The sequence below is a fragment of the Mustela nigripes genome, chromosome 5, assembly GCF_022355385.1.
Source record: "Mustela nigripes isolate SB6536 chromosome 5, MUSNIG.SB6536, whole genome shotgun sequence".
In the NCBI taxonomy this organism is placed as follows: domain Eukaryota; kingdom Metazoa; phylum Chordata; class Mammalia; order Carnivora; family Mustelidae; genus Mustela; species Mustela nigripes.
Window position 1 is genome coordinate 66,178,779 of NC_081561.1, and position 6,577 is coordinate 66,185,355.

Consider the following 6,577-nt stretch of genomic DNA (forward strand, 5'->3'; position numbering starts at 1 on the left):
CAGATGAAGGGTAGGCAGCAGAATCTCCAGCCCTGGCAGTCCCAATCAGAGTGAAGTTTGAAAGCTTCCCTTAGGATCAGAGTCCAGGGAAAAGTTAATTTTTGGTTCTAGGCCTGTGGACTTAGATTTTTATGCGGGTGAGGAGTGAGGGCCTGGAATGAGTAAACTCTTGGGGGTGGGGGTGGGGGGTGCTGGGGCGCCGGGATGGGGGAGGGGCGTAGGGCCTCCCGGGAGCCCCGGGCCTTTAGTAATCTGCTTTGTGAATGGAGTTATAGGGGGATGGGGACGCACATACTTGGAATGCCTTTATCTGGGTGGGCTCCTTCTCTCCGGACTTTCAGGATGTGGGAAATGGAAGATGAAAGAGGCTGCATTTCCAGCCTATCAGGTTACAGTGTGTAAAATGGAGAGGGAAAGGAGGGAGGGGGGTGGAGGGGGTTGGGAAACCGGGGAAGACCGCGTCCAGGGGGGCCCGGGAAACCCAGTTTGGGAACTGGCTGGGGAGAGTGAGAAAGAAAGAGAGCCGGGGCGTGCAGAACACGTTTCACATCACCTCAGAGCTGTGGAATTTCCTCTCTTCTGGGGGGAGGCCTGTGAAGATGGAGTTGGTTGAAGGTTAGTCGGTGATGAATAATAGCCCCAAGGCGTCTGATTGAGGGTGTTACCCAGTGACTGGTGTTTACCAGCAGAGTCGGTGGTGGGGAAGGGAGGTGAGCGCCCGGGCCATCGGCCGTCCGCGCTGGTAAGCAAGCGCTGTGACCCGAGGATGGAGTCCATGTATGGATTTTATTTGTGTCTAACCCCTGTGGTATGCGGAGCCCGAAGTGCGGGCCGAGGAGGGGCGCGACAGGAATGGGAAGGTAATTAGAAAAGGCGGGAGAACCTCCTCCGTGCCTGAACGATCCGGGGCCCGGCGGGCACGAGCTGGGTTCTGTTTTGTGTCTCGGGTGTCCCGGGGGCGGTCCCTGCGGCTCTGTTTCTGTTCCAGGACAGCCACGTGCTCCCCGCCACTGAGCTGTCGCCGCCCCGCGCCCCGAGGCCTCACCTCCGAAGAGCTGTGCTCTTCCCTTGCATTCTACCCGGGCTGGTGTCCTTCCTCGGGCTCTTAAGAGAAAGAGAGCGCCATCCTCAAAATTCCACCCCAGCATGAAAGTGTGCAAAGCCAGGATCAGTGGTTGGGAAGGCCAGGGACAGCTCCTTTGGGGAAGAATCAAGGTAGTGGAGAACCCCCTTTGGGTCACGTTCTGGCAGAGACAGGCATCAAGAATAGGGAGAGGGAACACGGAAGCAAGTAATGGGGAAAGTGTGTTCAGAGAAAAGGAATATTTATTAAACCCTGATACCAATCCTAATCAGGCAACCTATTGTTAGGGTGGTAGAGAGTTATCCGAGGGCGTATAAATCACCCCGTACAAAATGACAAAAATATTGCTTGTTTGGAAAAAATTAGAATACAATAAAATACACTTGTCGCAAACCTTACCAAGCTTCATTTCATCTTCTCTCTCTTGTTTCAGAAAGCTGTTAAGGATTTTGCCTTCTATCGAGGTCGTCATTTTCAAACATCTATTAGTGCCATATTGTAGTCGCGTGAGAGGCTCAGTTAATAAAGATTTCTGGTTGATAGATTGGTAAAGCAAGCAGCCGTTTGCAGTATCTTTGAATTGCTACTGAGTTATTGAACAATGCACTCAGTCCCTTTTTTTTTTTAATCATCTTGCAAAGGAAACACTCATGTTCTCCCTCTCCTCTTTCTTTTCCATACCCCTTTCCCCCACAGTTTTGGAAAATAAATACAATGTTTCTTCCTCTGTGTTATCTGCTCTCTGGCTACCTCTCCTAGGAGAGCTGTGGCCTTGACCCTTGCCAGACTAAACCCAGCTACCCTAGTATACACTGATCCTTTTTTTTTTTTTTTTTTTAAGTTGTCACTACACCCAGCTTGAGACTTGAACTCACAACTCTGAGATCAAGAGTCCCCTGCTCCACCGACTAAGCCAGCCAGGTGCTCCTATGCTGTTCTTTTCTGAACTCACAGTCATTTTCTGAGTTTGACTTTTTTTTTTTTTTGAAAGGTTTATTAAATTTGGGATGGAAACTATTATTTGAACTGATCCTTCTGGATTTCTTAGTGGTTTCCTAGAAAAGGAAAGGGCACTAACTTGAGTGATATTTCCATTGTGCCCAAGTAAAATAAGCCAACAGCGTGTTTTTCTATTCTCAGTTGACACGAAAACTAATTTTTGAAAGCCCTATAGTCAGCTTAGTCCATCATAACCTGCTGTTGACCTGAGTGGAGGATCTAAGGACTCGAATGTTAAAATTAGAACTGACTTTGAGTACTGGCCCTGTTTACCAGCTGTGCACCTTATTTTTATTTAACTAACACTTATACAGCATTTACTAAGTGCCAAGCACTGTTCTAAGCGTTTTACAAATATTTGCTTGGCTAATCCTCAGAGTAGTCTTATTATTATGTAACACTATTACAAAGTAGTGTTATTATTGTCCTCGCTTTACAGATGAGGCATCTGAGATGTGGAGAGGTGAGGTCAGTCTCCGAACCCTCGAATATGAGATTAAGCTTGCTTCCCTAGCACATCCCCTGTGAGGTGGGAGAGGGAGCTCTGTTTCCCCATCCTCCACCACACTACCTTGGACAAGTCTCTTGGCAGTGCTGGGGCCCTGGGAAGCGTGGGAAACTTCGGCGGCAGGGAAGAAAGGCATTTCCACACACGTGGAAACCCAAAGAACAGGGCCAGAGGAAGGGAAGACTTGGAGGACTGCTCCTTCCGCCCCCATCCCCGCATAGAGCAGCATACCTTCTTATAATTCAATCCACAGCCTCAGTCCTGTACCATTTCCGTTTCCTTAAACTGCATCTAGACATGATTCTGGTCCCCACCAGCTCCTGACCTCATTACTCATTCTGTTTACGGCTTGGCCTCACCCTTCAGACTGCCCTGATTTCCCAGATAGGAATTTGGCTGCCCTCATTGACTATGATTCAGATTTTTGCCCTGGCCACATTGCGCTAAAGCCCTGCTGGGTACACAGACTCCCTCCTCCTTCCTCCCCTGAGACCCCTGGCATAGGTAAAGCAGGGCTCTCTGAGTAAATCCCTCTCCAGAGAGTTTGAAAACCTTGAATGAAATCTGGGGGGAAGCCATTGAAGGATTTGGATGGAGTGGGGGGGGGGGGTGGATAATGTGATGAAGGAGGCTTTCAAGGAAGATGCGATTATGCAGGGGTACAGACTAGGAAGGGCTGAGGTGAGGTGCCCAGTTGAAACAGGGAGGGAGAAGCACGTGTGGGAGACAGAAAAAGGATCTCACAATACTTGGTCTTTGGGCAGGATTTGAAGGGTAGGAGGATGTGGAGGTTTGTGCTGTGATTCTCGAGGGCTTCTTATCTGAGGCCTCCGGGAAGTTGATAGGCTAGCTGTGAGAAAGCAGAAGGACTAGAGTAGTGTCTGGTAATTAGGCAGAGGCTCAAGAAATGTTTACAGAATTTGATATATTTATGTTGACTCTCTAGGTCTTGTCATTAAAATATTAATAGCCTGTGGAAATATGAAACCAAGAGCCTTGAATGTCTTTGTCTTAAGGCTGACCGGAAAGACACAGGAAGAGACTGCCAGGGCTCACCTGTTGGGGACACTGTGAGAGCATCCTGAGAGGGACTGAGGAGCTCTGAAGAAAAGCCTCACCCAGGACATCCCTGTGCCAGAAACGAAGGATGGGAGATGCCAGGGAGGAGGGGGATCTCGGGTTGGCAGCAGACTGGCTAGGAGAGGGCAGCCTCCAGGCAGTCACTGAGGCAGCAGTCTGTGTTTGGGGGCACCCAGGGTGCCCAAGAAGGAGAACCACAATCAGTCAACATTGGGTAAGCATGGTGACCCTCTCTGAGCAGACTGTCTTTCCAGGTCTGTTCTTTACCTTTATTACCTTAAAAAAAAAATACATATTTTTAAAAAGTAGGCTCCACACCCAGCATGGAGCCCAGGGAGGGCTTGAACTCACAACTCTGCACTCAAGACCTGATCTGAGAATGACAGTCAAATGCCTGGGGCATCTGGGTGGCTCAGTCTGTTAAGCCTCCGACTCTTGGTTTTGGCTTAAGTCCCGATATCAGGGTCTTGAGGTCAAGCCCCCCATCAGGCTCCCTGCTCACCTAGGAGTGTGCTTCCCCTCTCTCCCTCTTCCTCTGCCCCTCCCCCTGCTCATTATTTCTCTCTCTCTTTCTCTCTCAAATAAATACATCTTTAAAAAAAAAGTCAGATGCTTAACCGACTAAGCTACCCAGGTACCCCGTTCTTTACATCTGAAGTAGAGAACTAGTCTGGGGTCCCTTCCAGTTCTAGAGAAATCTACTGCTATCTTATTACTCAGTTATTTTAGCCTCCTCCTCCTCCTCCTTGATGTCACTTGTGGTTCCATCTACCGGCTCCCTGTGGTCGCCCCACTGAATCCTCTCTCTTGCACCCATGTAACTTTTATAATCTTTCTCTTCTCCTTAGAAACTTAGGCCACACTTGAAAACCGTCCCCCCAAAAGGGAAAGCTCTAAAAATGAATTAAATTTTTTTTTTCTGTGCTTATGTTTGAACCATATACACGTTTTTTCCATGTCTCATCTTTAACTCTGGATTATGACTCGTAGGGGGCTGAGGATTGTGTCAGGCTTGGAGAAGGTGTTTTATCACGACTACAGTAGGCCTTCCCTGTGGATCCCAGTTTGATGGAGAGGTGAGTTCCAGTGGCCAACATCTATTGTTTTTGATGCTGGGTGCTCTGTTCATTGCTGTGTGTTTCCCAGAATCCTGGCAGCGACCCTCTCACTTACATATGCTTATTATCCCCATTGGACAGATGAGGAAGTGAAGACTCAGGGATGAAATGATTTGTCCAGTTCTCTCTGCGTGTCTCAGTTCCAAGCTGACATCTGTTGAGCACTTACAACATGCCAGGCCCTGTAGCCAAGCTTCACATTGACTCCTCAGGAAAACCCTGTGAGGTTAAGTATTCTTGGCCACATTTTCCAAGTCAGGAAGCAGGCTCAGAGAGGTTAAGGAACTTGCAAAAAGCTCCCTCCTTGGAAGCGTTGGGAGTGAGCTGTCACCTGGAATCCGGGGAATCCTATTCTTCACTCTTGAACAGTGCCTTCAGTTATTCAAATACCCCAGGAACTTCTGTGCCAAATTGCTTTTATCCTTGAAGCGATCCTAGGGAAGGCCCCTCAGGTTCCAGGGTGTGCTGTGACTGCCGGAGAGGGCAGGGGCTGGAGAGGCCCGGGGTGTGGGGGGGAGGGTGGGGGGCTCGGGGATTGGAGATGAAGAGCTTCAGGACTGCGACAGGCAGCAGCAGCAGCTAAGCAGGCCTTAGGACTGCCTCTGTGCGTGCCCTGGAAATGCAAACAGCCCTCTCAGCTGGACTTCCACCGCTGGCCCGGCCTGGGTGGCTGGCGGAAAGCCTGCTGGAAGGGAAGCCCCATCCCAGGGAGCAGCCGCAGGACCCTGGAGCAGTGGCTTCCCCCTCTCTGACCTTTAACTGGAGCTGATGAATTGGCAGCAACTGTGTGACATCAGGGGGACATGTTCTTTTTTTGTGAGCTCAGAGCTTCCATTTAAAGATTCCTCAGTCACAAGACGGAGGCTGCCGAAGTCCAGGCACACTTGTGGCCACAGCAGGTGATGTGCACTTGCTCCAAGTCCTCCAGAAGTCTGCGTAATCCCAGGGATTCCGGGCAGCTCGGGGATGGCCATGTAAGGGGTGATCGCTGGCCTTATTTATCCCCGCTGTGCTGCCGCCACTTGGCCCTGCCGGGACTGGATCACAGGGGCTGGGCACGCTGACTGGGCACGCACCCAGGAACCCTCAGCATCTGGCACTTTCTTCTCTGGGATCACTCTCTTCTTGTCCTTACCCCCACTGAAAACTATCATTCCATTAAAATTAAGCTCAAAAGGTATCCAGACATGTCTTTCTTGACTTTTTGTGTGTGAGATGGGTGTGTGTGTGGGGGTTGGGGAACAGGAAGGGAGGGATCCGATGTCTACACTTGAGAGCGGTAGAAAGAACTATTATTTTTTTTTTAAGATTTTATTTATTTGACAGAGATCACAAGTAGGCAGAGAGGCAGGCAGAGAGAGAGGAGGAAGCAGGCTCCCTGCGGAGCAGAGAGCCCGATGTGGGGCTTGATCCCAGGACCCTGAGATCATGACCTGAGCCGAAGGCAGAGGCTTTAACCCACTGAGCCACCCAGGTGCCCCAGAACTATTATTTTAATACAGCAAAAGTAGAAGGCAACTTCGATCTCTAAATACTGCAAACCTCTCATTTTACCTAGAAGGAAACTACAGGCTGGGAAAGGGAGAGTGACTTGCCCAAAGCCTCACAGCCCCTTGGTGGCAGAGGCAGGACTAGAACCATGACCTGGGGCAAAGTTTATCCTTTTCTCTGGGCCCCAATTCCCTCCCTGATAAAATGGTGTGGTGGGATTTGATGATGTCCAAGATTTCCCTCAAGAACTTAAAATATACGGTGCCTGGGTGGGTCTGTACGTTAAGTGTCTGCCTT

The 6,577-nt window shown here is 49.8% G+C and overlaps 1 long non-coding RNA gene across 1 annotated transcript; it reads left to right on the forward strand.

Annotated features, from left to right (window-relative positions):
* The first annotated feature begins 502 nt into the window (after positions 1-502).
* LOC132017317 (uncharacterized) lies at positions 503-5,263 on the forward strand. The gene is made up of 4 exons (XR_009404232.1): positions 503-615; positions 3,608-3,885; positions 4,662-4,747; positions 4,871-5,263. It is a non-coding gene; the product is annotated as an uncharacterized LOC132017317 (long non-coding RNA).
* Positions 5,264-6,577: the final 1,314 nt, after the last annotated feature.